Source organism: Spermophilus citellus, assembly GCF_964194105.1.
Source record: "Spermophilus citellus genome assembly, chromosome: 14".
Lineage (NCBI taxonomy): Eukaryota > Metazoa > Chordata > Mammalia > Rodentia > Sciuridae > Spermophilus > Spermophilus citellus.
Window position 1 is genome coordinate 42,637,253 of NC_138194.1, and position 15,988 is coordinate 42,653,240.

A 15,988-nucleotide genomic window follows, 5' to 3' on the forward strand; every position below is an offset into this window, starting at 1 on the left:
ATGTAACACATTTTAGAAAGGCCCATTAAAAATAAAGAGCAAACTCATTAAACATTTGTTTTGTCCAAATACTTTCTAAAATTTGTTTAAAATTACAAGAAAAAATCATATATTCTACAACATAGCCTAACAGCGTTAACACCCAAGAGAAATTCTCATAGGGATAAGGCCACAAAAATGTCCATTGCCAGAAATAGCTATCACAAAACAAACAAACAAACAAACAAACAAAAACACAAACTGTTAATCTAGAGGAAAAAAGATAAACTGTGTATGTTCATATAACGGAATATTATACAACATTAAACAAAAAATTTATAGGGAAAAGGTAAGTTACAAAATACTACAGATAGTATATTATTTAATTAAGCTTTAAAATCTAGAAGATTATATACAATATTACAAGCAATTAGATATACATACAAAAATTTTAAAGGCCTATATAAAATGAACACATTCGGGTGTCAGTTACCTCTAAGAAAAGAAGGAAAAAAAGAATGGTAATAATAATAATAATAATAATAATAATAATAATAATAAAGGAGGTAAAAAATAAAGTGTATGGAGTGAATGTTTGTGTCCTCTCCAATATTCATTCATTAAAGTCCTCTGGGAAGCAATTAGGTTTAGACAAGGTTATGAATGAAGGTGGGTTCCTCTTGATGGTTAGTGCTTTTAAGAAGAGATCAGGTGGACCCCTTCTTTTTCCTTGCCTTATGAGAATATGGCAAGAAGACCACTGTCTGCAAGGCAGAAGAAGGTCCTCATCAGAATTCATGTTAGTATTCTGAACTTAAGGCTTTCCAGCCTCCAAAACTGTGAGAAATAAATGTCTACAGTTTAAGCTACCCCTTCTATAGTATTCTGTTATAGCAGCCCAAATTAAAGCAGCAAGTGCTATCATTTTTAATTGTTAAAAAGCAAAAGACAATTAAATTCAGATTAAGATAATAATATGCTTTAGTTCTTAGTCTGAACACACCAAGATGATGCTGGCTCTCAGGTAACAATTTTAAAACTATTATCCTGTATGTATTTCTCTTGGAGTCAGAAGGAATGTATGTGTGTGTATGCACATTTTATATATTATAAAAGGAAAACTTCTTAACCCAGGGTTTAAAGGCCTCAAGTCCCGGTTCAGCTTTATTTCTAACTGTACCTTCCACTACTCTAGGTCAATGGCTCCCTCTGCCTATGCTGCTGTGTTCCAAGTCCTGTGTGACAGGCTTTGCTCATCCCCACCCTCTTCTCTGGTCATGCTGTGTCCTTGCCTGGAAGACTTCCCATTACAGAACAACCTTCCTCTGAAAATCTGAACTTTAGTTTGTCTTCTAAGGTCTTACTCCAAGTCTTGGATCCTCTAAAAAACCCCTCCATTAACCAGTTCACCCTTATTTGGACTCATGTGCATAGTCACTCAATAAATATTTATTGGGTGACAAGCATTGTGATATAGTCCTGGGGGTATTCATAGGATGCTTATCTATACTATTTATGAATTAAATACTGATTTAATCTTTATGGTAATGTATATGTCCACTTCAAATATAATATAATCTTGTTATAAACAGTACTTTATAAATGGTCAGGGCTCAGCATATATTTCTGGCTAAATGAATGTTAAGTGATGGTAGAATAGTCTAATTTTTTTAACCCCAAAACATTTAATGTTTATCCTTACAGCTTTTGATGCTTACAACATTTTCCTGTGATGTATACATTTATGCAAGAGAACAATGGACTTGGAGTCAGAAGGAATGTGTGGAGCTTGGGCTCCATCATGTACTACCTCTGGCCATATTACTCTATCTGTACTAACAAAATGAGAATATGTATACCTATCTGAGAAAGCTTTCATGATTGTTATGAGAAATAAGTAAATTGGAAAAAGAACTGCTACTGTGCTAGAAGACTACCCAGCACTCATTCATTTATTCAGTGGTATTTATAAGTCTATTCTCAAGAGATGCCAATATCTTCACTTCCTTAAAGAAGAGTTTATAAAGATGCATTCATTCCCTTTCTGCTAGGTGACAGAAATGCTGACTTTCACTTAAAAGAAAAAATAAATAATTCAGTCAAAATATTTTATTTAGATGTTAAATAATCATCTCTAAGGCCATAAAATCATTCTATTTTTTAAATGTCTTTATTGAATTTATCACCTAAAGTACAAACAGTAGATATTTATAGCTCTGCTTTAAAAAATAGTGTTTGGAAAAGAATAGAAATTGATGAAGCTGCTTATTAGAATATATACAATCAATAAAATGTTCATTCTCTTTTTCATAAAATCATTTGACCTCCTGTTTGAAGCAGAATACATGGGAGTTCATTAGTGATTAGTTTAACTGGCCTACCTGGTTTTTCAGAAGAACTACTAACCTCTGTTTCTACTAGACATAGTTGTCCATCTGAAAAAGCGGCTACATTTTTATTTTTAAAAATTTATTCTAATTTGTTATATGATAGCAGAATGCATTTCAATTTATAGTACACATATATAAGCACACTTTTTCATATCTCTGGTTGTACACAACGTAGAGTCACACCATTCGTGTCTTCATACATGTTTTTAGAGTAATAATTTAAAAGCAGTTTCTACAATTGGAGTCTACTCTTGTGACAATCCTTTGGAGCTCATATTTTAAACCACTTGGAGAAATAAGTTGAAGATATAGTTTCAATGCTTAAACCATTCTTTGCTCTTTATCCTATCTTAATATTCAAAGCCACATCTCTCCCAATCATTTGTGCCCTCAACCTCTCAATTATCCCTCTGTTTCAGCCACATGGGGAAATCACTGTCTATCCCTGAGATCTACCCCCAGAACACTAATTTCAAGTAGACCACCTAGCCTATGTTTGAGATGTCCCAATATACCCTCTGAATCTAACAACACTTAATCTGGCCATTTTGATGTGATGTGACAACAAAGAGAAATATGTGCATTTAACATTCACTTTATAGGTGAAATCTTACATTAGGCACCATTGGACCATTTTTTTTCCTATACCTTTTCTTCCTGGCTCATCTTTTCTATAATACAAGGCAAGATTAGGTAACTACTATACAATGCTTAACATTATGGGCTCTTGTGCCAGAGTAGTTCAAATTCTAGCTACACTGGATAGTCACTGTGTTATCTTAGAAGAGTTGTTAACCTTTTATTTTCCTATGAAAGAGCAATGATAATCTTTGCCATTTCACAGGGTTATTATGAATCTGGAGTGAATCAGTACAAATAAAACAGAATAGTGGCTAACATGAAGTCCATAAAAGTTCTGTATTTTTAATAGGAAGTAATACCAATTACTGGAGAAATAAGTTGAAGGTATCGTTCAATGTTTAACAATAAGGATGACCAAGTCTCTTTCTGGTTAGCAGGTTCTTCTAAGCTCAAAAAAGTAAAAATATTAGTTATCTCCTTAGCTGACATGTAAGGATAAATATTTATAGAGTTCCCCATCCAGGATTATTACTTTAATATGGAAAATGTTTGCCAGAAAAAAATATGGAAAATTAAAAGAGCGGGGGACACATATATGTCCACTATATAAAAATGCTATTTAATAGTGATATATTTACTTCCACAGATTTTTAAGACCAAAACATAATTTTTAATATTTATTTTTTAGTTTTAGGGGGACATTATATCTTTATTTTATTTTTATGTGATGCTGAGGAATGAACCCAGTGCTTCATGCATGCTAGGCAAGCACTCTACCACTGAGCCACAATCCCAGTCCCAAGACCCATTTTGGCCTTTGACAATATAATTTTTATGAACACCATTAATATTCCAAGTTGAGTTTGTATATCTAAAGCAAACCTAGGAAGAACTTGTTGTAATGACTGCAATCGTGAAACTGATTTTTACTTTAACATATAAGCACATAGTAGTCAGGATCTGCACACATGGGTGTGAAGATTATTTCCTACAGTACAAACACTGGTATCTTTCTAATGTCTGGCAATTCCAAAAGCTGAGTGAGGCAACACAATAATAAATTTGAGAGGAAAAATACTGAATAAAGTTATGGCTTCAACTTAAATGCTAATTTTCATAAAAGTATTTCTAATTTTTCACTAAGAACCAAGATGAATTAGCCAACAACTTTAATCAACTTACAAAATATACATTTTACATTTCAATTTAAGGTAAGTCCATCTAAATTCACCCACAATAAAAATGATGTGTAATGTGCCTATATTGAGACTTAATTTTCCACCTAATAGTTTAAGGATGCTTTAGGTTATCAGAAAGACCATACACACATACACACGCGCGCGCGCACACACACACACACACACACACACACACACACCCCTTCACTGAAATCCAATTACTATTTCCCTCAGATTTAACATATATCACTTTGATTGACATACAGCAACAAATGGAAATGTTTCATCATTTACAAAAACAATTAAGGAAGCAGCATGGTTTGATAAAAGGAGCCACTGAATCTAGATTCATGTCCCAGTATGGCCTAAGACGATGTAACAGCCAGAAAATCATTTACTAACTCTAGGTCCTGACTTTAAAGTGCAGTCCTTGAATTATATGATTCCTGAGCCCTCTTCTTGCTCTTAAGTAAAGACAGTAAGAAATAAAGTGATAACAATGTCAACTGGCCTGTAAATCACTGGCTGCCACAGGAGAGAGCCTTTTGTTGATGTACGTTATATCCTAACACCTAGAATTATGTATAGTGCTGTCCTACTCTGTGCTTCTTTTCTACATAAATGGATTGTTTAATTTAAAAGTGAAAAACAAAAATGGAAAATCCAGCTTTAGTCTTTTCCGCAACCATGGTCCCCTGACTCCTTTTAATGAAAACAACAAAACTGAAATGAAATGTGGAGTAGCTCTCATGAAGAAACTCATATTTTCTGGTATACAAGAAACCTATCTTGAAATCTGCCTAATCAACAGACATTAATACTGTCTGTTCAAATAAGTACGTTTGCATGGTTAATAAAAAAAAATTATATAAAATCATGCTTGAATTCATTTATTTTGAACATATATCTATAAGCAGTTTAAAGGTAAAGACAACAATGCTTAATTACCTACCCCATATTTGTTTTTTTTAAAAAGTACTGCTCTGAGTTTTCAAAGTACATTAAATTAGCAACTGAAATTCAACGAATGTACTTTAGAATGCTAATTTTGTTAATTTTTTGTTTGTAATATGCAGTAAATAAAAAGGAAGGTATATGTTAAAAGTATATCTTGGCTCATTTAAAGAGCAACACAGGCAGATGCTTTTTTAAAAACAATCTTTTTTTAAAGCACAGAGGGAGCTTCTCTTTGCCAGCTTTCAAATAAACATTCATTTCAGATCTTGCTAAGTTTTTCTTTTAATTAATAGAAAATAATAAAGTCAAAGAAATGGGGACAAGGTAAACACCAGAGTACTGTAGAGGACACTGAGCTTATTAACATTATTTTTTTTTATGTTTCAACTGAATGTAGCTCTGGTGGGTGCCCTGGTTGTAAAACTTTAAATGCTATGCCTACATGAAGACTATGTAATACTCTTTTCTTTTGTGTTCCCTAATGGAAAAACTGAGATCCTTTCTCCTTTTAAAATTAAATGTTTTAAGGGTTGGGGTACAAACAGCTCAGTGATAGGGTGCTTTCCTAACCCGTGTGAGGCCATGGGTTCCATACCCAGCACCACAAAACAAACAAACAAAAGCTTTAATGAAGTAAGATTCAGAGAACACTCACTTTTTTCAAGTTGAAAATTACTAAAGGCTGCTCTCACTGCTCTACAATAATTAAATGCTTTCCAGAGTTGTGTTACATGCTAGTGCTCTCACCATCAAAAAGCCAAATAAGAATCACGCTAGCACTTTGTTCTGCAAGGCTTCAGGAAAGAGTGCACCACAGCACAGAAATGTCTAGGTCTTTGCCACTGTTGAGATGGACAGAAACACCTTGGCAAACAAGAATGCCTGATGGGTCATTTGCTTCTGATGCCAGGGGCTTCACATTCTTGCTCACAACTCAGGTTTGCTAATGCAAACTTCTATATATTAACTAGTAGACTTTTCTCTTGTCCCTGAATCACACTGCCTGATGAGGAAGTTACTAGCTAAAACCTTTCACTCTCCACTTAAAAATATTTTCTATAGGAAAAAATGTTTAGATATCCTAGTAGATTGAAAATGGAGTCTGAAAAACTGTAGGGATTCTACATACATGTCTAATAACCAGAAAACCAATATTAAAATATACTTATTTATTGTCAACTTATAAAAATTTACATACAAACACTTGAAAAATTAAAGTTTTAAAAATAAACACTTTTGGTATTTTGAAATGTGTTCAAACTTGGCAGCCTACGATATCTCTGAAGCATCAAGCTTTCTCACCTTTTCTTCTCCAGTCTTTAAATTGTCTGAAAACTTTCAAAACTAGTATTCTGCTACAGGTACAGACATGGCTAAAATGCATTGATTCATCCTAGAAGGAGGGATGTTTACAGAAATTAAGCCAGATTCAGTCAAAGAAAAGTACATGCTTCAACATGAAAAACCCTACTCCCTCCTCCAAAGCTTTCTCAGCAGTGTGTTTAACTGATCTGCATGTCTACACTTCTACTCTTCCCTTAATTCTTCTCTGTCATTTTTCAGTTTATATTATCATGTGCTTCCAACTTTTTCTCCTTTGATAAAAATAATTCCAAAACGCTAAAGCGAATTTTTTCTGACCACAAATTTAATACAGTAGTCTCTTAAGTGATTGGTCTAAAAGCAGAGAATCCCTTTGCTCCACCTCCTAACATCTGTCACAAGAGTCAGATTACAAATCAACCCAAATGAGGGGATCAAGGGGCATGTATGTGAAGAGGGAACACAAGGAAAAGGAAAACCTAGTGGTGAGGTCATTAGGAGAAAGCATCATAATTTCTAATCTATGATACAATTTGGACAAAGAGACTGTGTTAGAATAACATGAATCTGAATGATAAGGTTAAAAAAAAAAAAAGAACTTAGATTTCCTAAGTAAAATTCCTCTTTGGAGTTGCAATATAATCACCATTTTACTATTCAATTTATAGATATTTATTAAAATGTAAAATGTAATAATTTATTATTTGCAATGCAGAAAACTAACCCTTCATTGCCCTGTTTGTTTTTTCTAAAAAAAGTCATCTCTAAAGCCATCAGTAATGGTAAGAAAATGACTTTATCTTTTGATAGTTTGTATTTTAAAAACTAATCCATGAATGGACTTTAATAGCTTGATAAATTAACATTATTTCAATGGGGAAAAACCCACATATTTCTATTTTTAAATAATTAGATGAAGTCAGTAGACATCTGAGAATCTAAGTCTAAATGGTTTTAACTTACAACTTTATGCCAAAAAAAAAAAAAAAAAAAGATGTGACAGGGAAGAAATAAAGCAACAATTAAACTTATGAAATGCTGTTCTTTTCTTTACTTATTTGGTATTTGATGGTTTTCTAATATATGCAAGTACCTCAAAAAGAATTCAGGTCCAACTTTACACTATTAAAATACAAAAGTTTCCAAAGTACAGAGAGTAACCTGATCATAATTGTTGTGAAGGCAGAAAGGCTACTCTATGCTAAATCTTGCCATCTATAGGTGCTTTACTCAACTCCAAGTTGGGGGGGGGGTGTATGGGGGTGTGTTTTAAGTATGGTCAAAAGTTTATATTTTTATTTTTTTAATATCTTTATTTTATTTGTCTATTTATTTATTCATTTAATGTGGTGCTGAGGATCGAACCCAGTGCCTCACACATTTGAGATAAGCACTCTACCACTGAGCTACAACCCCAGCCCAAAAGTTTATATTTTTAAAAAACTAATTATCATTCACAAAATTCCTTTACTTTATGTCATCTTTGAAAAATTCTCTGAACTGGAGTACTATCCAATTATAAAACTGCTTAAATTATCCCTACACCCCAATCCATTTCTCATTTGTATCATGGATGGATCCAGCCTTTAATCATAAAGCAAATAATATTTGTTTCTGTATTTAACAAAAGGATTGAGAGTTCCCCCTGAAATAACTCTCCCCCAAACACTGTTTTTAGGATACAGCAAGTACTCCAAGACTCCTTTACAAACCACTGGGGGCTGTCAACCCAACAATCCACATAAAATGTAAACTAAAAAAGTCCTGCACTTGGGACTCAACCCAATCATTACTGGATGAGCTCTATCATAATCAAGATGCTTGCCATCCGCCTCCTCTAGCATTCACAATGACATACGCACATATCAGCACCCACAATTCAGGCTTGGGGTAAAGAATAGCCACACTAGGTGACACCATTGCCAGACCAAACAGATTTATGCCACAATTAAATGCACTAAAATTTCTGTGTATTAAAAAACTCATAAGTCTAATAAAAAAAGGCATTTACACCCAGCCAGTAGCTGACCTATAGTTCTAATCAATTTAAACTCACAGCTAATCTAAAATTCAGAATGCATATAAACATGTCATTTTCTGAAATCCCCCTCATTCTAGTCCTTGAAAAGAAATGAAAAAGCAGTAATATATAGTTGCAATTTGATTTATAAAAAGGTTGTATTTCTAAAAATATTATACAAATCATGTAAATTTAAATTTTCACTGTAAGAGGGAAATGCAATATTTAAAAGAACCCTGCTGAGTCCTTTTTATAAACTGAATAAGCAATACAAATGATCACCTCCTACTTAAATTATTTTCTACGTATGAATATATTAAAATAGGTTAAATCTACATTGTATTACTCTAATTTAAGAAACAAAAACCAGCTAAAAGAAGAACAAGTTCGGTGGAGAGAATATGAAAGAAATTTGGAATTAATGTTTCTAATTAGCAAGGGCTTTCACAGACTTAGAAGCAAAATTTTCCTTTCCTGATTAATTAGAACACCAACACAAAGAACTAGACTCTAATTGGCAGTTCTTCCAGAGAACCAGAATGGGACAGATGCAACCAACAGGAGAATATTTTCTTCAATGAAAAAACTGCATCAAAATCCTGTGTTATAGATGTATAGATAATTGCCAGCAGTTCTTACAACTAAACAATACTTTTGAAAATTACAAAGGCTGTGTAGCTAGTGGTATAGCAGAAATATTGTGGCCAAAAAATAAAGTCACTAGGCTCAAATTAACATTGAACTTTGCAAAGAGCTTTTTGTTAACTTAAATGTAATGTAAAATATTGACTGAGGAGATCTTTAAAAGATCTAGAATTGTCCCTCTCTGAACAACTCCCTAATAGGCATATTTCAATATTTTCCCTTAACTTTTAACAGGAGGATTTCACAGTGCACTTGAAGAATACCAAGATACAAAGTAGACTGCTAATGTGAAATGGATATGCCTAAATTAATGAAAAGAGAAAGAAATTAAGAAAGAAATTTGGGACAGGACCCATAACAGCACTGCAATTAAAAAGACAAGGAAAGGAAATTCTCAAGAAAGACAAATATATCCTCCAGCCTCTAAGACAAGGGGCAGGCTGGGGGAGGGGAGATCATAACATTAGAGAATAGCAAATTAAAGGAATTTAAGAAGCAAATTTTAAAATGCTACAGCAAAGATTTTTGAATGCCATATTTCAAATATAAGTATACCTATTAGCCTTCAAACGATTCTCTGAAATTCCAATATACAGACCTTTAAAAACATCATCTACATGTATTATGTGAAGTTAAAATTTTTGTTTGATTTTTTTCATTCTTTTATTAGTCACTACCTTACATTCTGCTGTCTCATTCTAAAAGTAAAATAATTTCAGAATTAATAACAAATAACACAACTTAAATAAAGGAAAATACTTTGTTTTAAAAAACAATTTCTAAGATTCTCTTTAAACAGAAGTTGGAGGATTTCTCCACCTGCTGCTTTCCCGTTTTCCCCTCAGTGCCAACCATGGGCAAAACCTCTCACTTCTCATTTCCTCAGTCTGCTCATCTAAAACAAAAAAGTCTGGTTCCCTGTCCCAAACACTGGTGTAGTAACAATATTAAAGACAAAACAAGAAAAAGGGCAAAAAAATGGTTTGCAGAGCATGTGTGAAATAAAGTATAAATGACAGAAGCTGCCTAAGAGTTGAGTGATGCTCAACTGCCTAAATTTTCTTCTGAAACCCTGTTGCACATTATTATTATCCCTTACCTTTCCAGTTTTTCCAAAGTAATAATCTCTTCTTTCTTCTTCTTGCCCTAACTTTAAAAAAACTCATGGTTCATGAGAAATTTTTTACAGGCTCTTCTCTAAAGATGTTCAATTCACTATATCTTTCAGTTAAATGAAACTAATCCTGAATTTTATTTAATACCAAAAAAATCCTATATTTTAATTTGAAATCTTAAAAATCCTTTGGTTCCTGTCTTTGTTAAGTTCTTGATGGATCTTTATTTTATTTATTTATTTATATGTGGTGCTGAGGATCGAACCCAGTGCCTCACACATGCTAGGCAAATGCGCTACCACTAAGCCACAACCCCACCCTCCCTGTCTTTTTAAATGTTGCTCTTTGGTAAAATTAATAGCAGCATACCGGGATAGAAGGTAAGTAAAGACATTTTACTTCTATAATAAACAATTTCACAAAGCTATTTTTAATATTCATCTTTAAGTCATGAATATTTTTATGTGGATTTGTTAATATCTGGATCTTACATTTCTTTTTTTTTAAATGAATGTTATAATTTACCCATTTTCCTGTTGTTAGGCATTTTTTCCAGTTTTTCACTATTTTCTCACTGCTATTTTCATGTGTTCCTTATGCCTGATTCCACCAGCCAGTTTTCTGTATTCTAAATAAACTAAAGTGACTTTAGTCCCATATTTATATTTTTATAACAGTTTAAGACATAATTCACATCCCATACACCCCATCCATTTAAAAAGTACAATTCAATGCTTTGTAACCAACTCTACAATAAATTTTAGAACATTTTCAACATTTACAAAATGAAGCCCCAATTCCATTAGCAGTCAGTTCCATTTTCCTCTACTCACACTCCTAGCCGTAGGCAACCATTAATCTAGTTTCTATCTCTGTAGATTTGCCTATCCTGGACACTTCATATAAATGAAATCATACAATATGTGACCTTTCATGATTAGCTTCTTCCAGTATGATGTTTTTAAGGCTCATCTATCTTGTAGTATATATGAGTATTTCATTTATTTTTATTGCTAAATAATATTCCATTGATGTAATATAGCATATTTTATTTATATATTCATCAGCTAATGAACAACTGGAATGTTTTCATTTTGGAGCTACAATAAATAATGCGGCAATGAACATTCCCATATTCCTATTTTTGTTGATACAGAAAATCTACCTATTTGTTTTGGGGAATGGGATGATGTAGATCATAGGAAACTGGATATCCAAAGGAGACAAAGCCAGGAATTTGGTAGAACCTGTAATGATTTCTCCTCTTGCTAAGCATGTAATCATCACCTCCTACCAACTTTAATATCACTTGAATTTGCTCATCTCCCTTACCTCTGCCTTCAGGTCCCATCATTCCCTAGATCACTTCAACAGCTTAATTGTACATCAGCCTCCAGACTTGCCCTCTTCTGGTTGACTCACCCCAGTGCTAGGATCTAAAATATATGAATTTTTCATTTCATTTCCCTGTAAAATGACTTAGCAAGAAAAAGGCTCTTGGATGACCTGGCCCCACTAACCTCTACAATCCTGACCTCTGGCTATTTGTGCTGCATATCTACGGAACTACTTTAATCGATTACTCCAAAAGGCCTTGCTCTCTCTCACCACTCGACTTTGTACATGCTGCCTTCCTCTATTTCTAGAACTCCCTTCCTCCCTTAGGTGCTTCACCTTGCCACAGAACTATTTGTACCCTACCTTTTAAAAATATGCTATCATCCCCACAATAATAAATGTTCCAAGTGAGCAAAATTTCTTTTCTCATCACTACAGGATCTAGTACAACAAACAGCATGGAGTAGATTCACAACACGTGCTGTGGCTTTGATGAAGGAATGTTATATGTTAATATACCTGAATAATCCATGTTGAGTAAGTAGGACTTTTCTAGACTTTGGGATTAGAAAGGTAGCTGGTGGGGAAACACAAACCTTAAACTTGGCTACACCTATTTGTAAACAGCTGAGCACTATCAACTCATATAACTCACAACGGGACGACATTCACCTTCCACATAGTCACGGGTGTGATCCACTAACAAAAAGGCTTGATTTATTCCCAGTATCCAGACAAGGCTGGCTCAGAGATAGAAACAGGTATCCAACCCAAGCCAGGGAGAGTCATTCTCTGATTTCTGTTGAAGCTATCAGGAAAGTTCCCCTTTAAAGGGGACCATTGGTTACAAAAATGATGTAAGCCAGAGTTGCTAATGACCTACTTTACCATCACATTAAGGACCTAAATGGAAAAATAAGTCAGCATAGAAAAGAGTACAGATAAAAGAACGAGAGGTCCTGATGACACCAAGTAACTTCTTTCATCCAGATATATCGAGCTAGTTGTAGCCTTGGACTTCCCACTTACATGAGGTACATAAATCCTAGTTTTGCTTATACTGGTCAAGTTGGGTTTCTTCTCTTTTTTTGGTGTAGATAAACACTATCTATCTATCTATCTATCTATCTATCTATCTATTTATTTATATGTGGTGCTGAGGATGGAACCCAGGACCTCACACCTGCAAGGCAAGCGCTGGACCACTGAGCTACAGCCCCAGCCCCTCAAGTTGGATTTCTAACATTTGCAGCCAAAAAGATTTAGGAGTACACATCAAGGATCTATCCACCTGCCAGGCATGGTACCAAAAAAAAGGTTTATCCATTTGTGTTAGCCTTTGATTAGGTATCTATAATAATGCCTGTCTTTCAAGCATCTGCCATTTTGCATCATCATTTCTACAGATAGAAGCACAAAGAGCATGCAAAGACCATGCCCTATTCTTAGGGATACCTTAGAGTAGAAAGCATGACTTCTAATACCAGAGACGCACGCCTATTTCCTTTGGTTAGCAAATCAACAAAGCCGGAATAGAATCCTAAGACCTCAGACATCTGAAGCTTTCAGTCCATAACAGGGAAAAAAACAATAAAAGCTGACATCAGAATTAGATCAACTGAGGACATACCATGACTCTAATATTCTATAATTTGCTTTCTCTGGGATACTTTTTTTTAATATACCTACTCAACTACAGGTCAATAAAAGGTCATTCATTTTCTAGGGATACAATCTGATGAAATTCAAGGGTCAGGTTTTGTTGTAAAGAATTCTTCCTAATCACATGCAAGATACAGGAGTATTGACTGACAATATACCAACTACTTTCCTACAGGTGAAAAAAACAGGATAGAATCAGTTTTTCTGTATAAAGTGTTTATTAATGTCACAAAATTAGGTGGTTCATCTAAGCTAGATTTCATTTCTTGGAAATAAAGAGAAAGTAAAATTGAGACACTATCTGCTTCCTTAGTAACTGGTACCTTATAGTGGAATGAATGATACAATTAAGAATAATCAGAAAATTGGATGAGAAATGCAGCATCCATACTGTGCAGACTTGGGGTTTTGGGGGGCGGGGACCAGTTATTTGTCACAAAAACTTACCCTATCCCACAGACCAGACTCTTTTTCCTGAAGAATGGTTTTGCTTAGCACCACCGATGGCTCCCTATTACACATGGACTATTAACACAACAGAAGGCAAACGAGAGCTCTGTGTAAAACAGAACACAGGATGTACATATATGCAGGGGGGACAAAAAGGGTGGGTAGATGTGGCATAAATATTCGGTGTCCTGGCTGTGGAAGTTTCTGACTCACTAGGCATTGCAAGCCAGTCCTTAAAGTTGAGAAAAAGTATGTTAGAAATCCCCGGAAAGAAAGACTTTTGTATGTGTAGTAAGTCAATCCCTTTCCTACTCAGGAGGCATGAACAGCAGGCAATAGAGAAAAGATTTTGCTTTGGCCTCCTCAGGGAAAAGTTAAGGTTTAAGTGCAAGTGGTTAGGGAATGTTCCCCAAAAAAAGCCTTTAACCTAGGAAACCGATTGATCATCCCAATGAGTTTCATAGAAGGCAGCAAGCAGCAAAATAACCACTGAACAGAATCAGAGGCCTCCAAGAAAAATGTACTCATCTCTCCCTGTGTCCTGTGATAAAACTAGGCAGCAATCCACCGCTAAAGGCCAGTGTTCAACAGCTACTTACTGTATGTTTTGAAAAAACATTTCGCTTTAGAATTTCAAATGGTCATACCAGCAAAATCGAGATTCTACAACAAAACACTATTAGAACACTCATAAATGACATGTTACCTATTAGCACCAAATCTGGGTCATAATTTATTTTCAAAGCACTCCTAAATATACATGGCCATCATCTCCTATTTTAGTAAATGTAGTATCATAAAGATAATTTTATCTTTCTCTGTGACTTAGATCTTATAATCTTTACGATTATCAGTTGGGCCTGGTGGCTCATGTCTGTAATCCCAATAACTCAGGAGGCTGAAACATGAGGATCACAAGTTAGGGACCAGCCTCAGCAATTTAGTGAGGCTCTGAGAAACTTAGTGAGACCCTGTCTCAAAATATAAAATTGTAAAGGGCTTTGGGGTGTAGCTTGGTGTCAAAGCACCCCTGAGTCCAATCCCCAGGACTGGGGGACTATCATTTTAAATATGAGCTACTGATACAAAATAAGGAACACTAAAATGGGTGGGAGATAATACAGCTTATCTACAAACCCCAACAAATTATTAAGTGACTACATGTCTGAATTGTATTTTAACTTCCTTTCATGAGATCCTGTTGAACAGCAATGTAAAGGAAAAATATTTTTAACTAATTGCCCAAGTATAGGGTTCATGGTTAATCCAAGTTCTTGATTCAACTAGATGAATGCAGGTAGATTATAAAAATATATTATTATGCACCTATCAGATATAGGTTGAGTATTCCCTATGTAAAATGGTTGAGACAAGATTTCCAGTTTTAGAGGTTTCTTGTATTTTGGAGTATTCGATAAGACTTTATAGGTTTTAGCATCCCTAATCTGAAATCTGAAACCTTTTGAGCATTGACAGCTCCACAAGAAGGGGTAGGCACTGGGCATAAAATTGGGGAAAGGAAGGACCCTGGTCCATGCTGATCAGTGCAGGATCTACCAGCTTTTTCTCTAAGGAACATTTTGTAATTCAGTGTCAACAGTGTTATCTTACAGAATTTACCCATGAAACTGAGGAAGAGTCCTCCCAGTCACTCTAGGCAAAGGACAGAAAACTAGCAGGAAATTCAATCTCTCCCATGTACATCTGTCTGAGCTTAGTTGTTTTTAGGAGCATACCAGTTAAACCATATCATCTTTTGTGTGTGTGTGGTGGGGGGTGTGCTAAGGGGATTGAACCCAGGAGCACTCGACCACTATTTCTTATTTTATTTAGACACATGGTCTCACTGAGTTGCTTAGCGCCTGGCCATTGCTGAGGCTGGCTTTGAATTCATAATCCTCCTGCCTCAGCCTCCAGAGTCACTGGGATTACAGGGGTACACCACAGTGCCCAGCTAAACCACACTATCTTTTTTCCCTCAGCTTTCAAAGTGGACATGTTTATTTGTACTAATAAAAGGAATCATTTAAAATGGTCACTGATTGGCTGGGGTTGTAGCTCAGGGTGGAACACTTGCCTCACATGAATGAGGCACTGGTTTTGATCCTCAGCAACCCATAAAAATAAATAAAAGTGTCCATCTACAACTAAAAAAAAAATTATAAAATAAAAATAAAATAAATGAAAAAAATAAAAATAAATGGCCACTGATGAGTTTTTAGATCAGAGTGCTGAGTCACAGTGGACTTTTTTTTTTTTTTTTTTTTTTAGTGCAGAGACACAATGGACTTCTATATGCAATCTTTCAAATTTTGATATCAATTGCAGGAAGAAGACAACTTACACAAG

At 34.7% G+C, this 15,988-nt stretch overlaps 1 protein-coding gene across 7 annotated transcripts in view; it reads right to left on the minus strand.

The window, feature by feature from the left end:
• NCOA2 (nuclear receptor coactivator 2) overlaps nt 1-15,988 on the minus strand; it is a 259,126-nt gene that overhangs the window by 137,337 nt on the left and 105,801 nt on the right. The gene's annotated exons all lie outside the window — the stretch shown is intronic.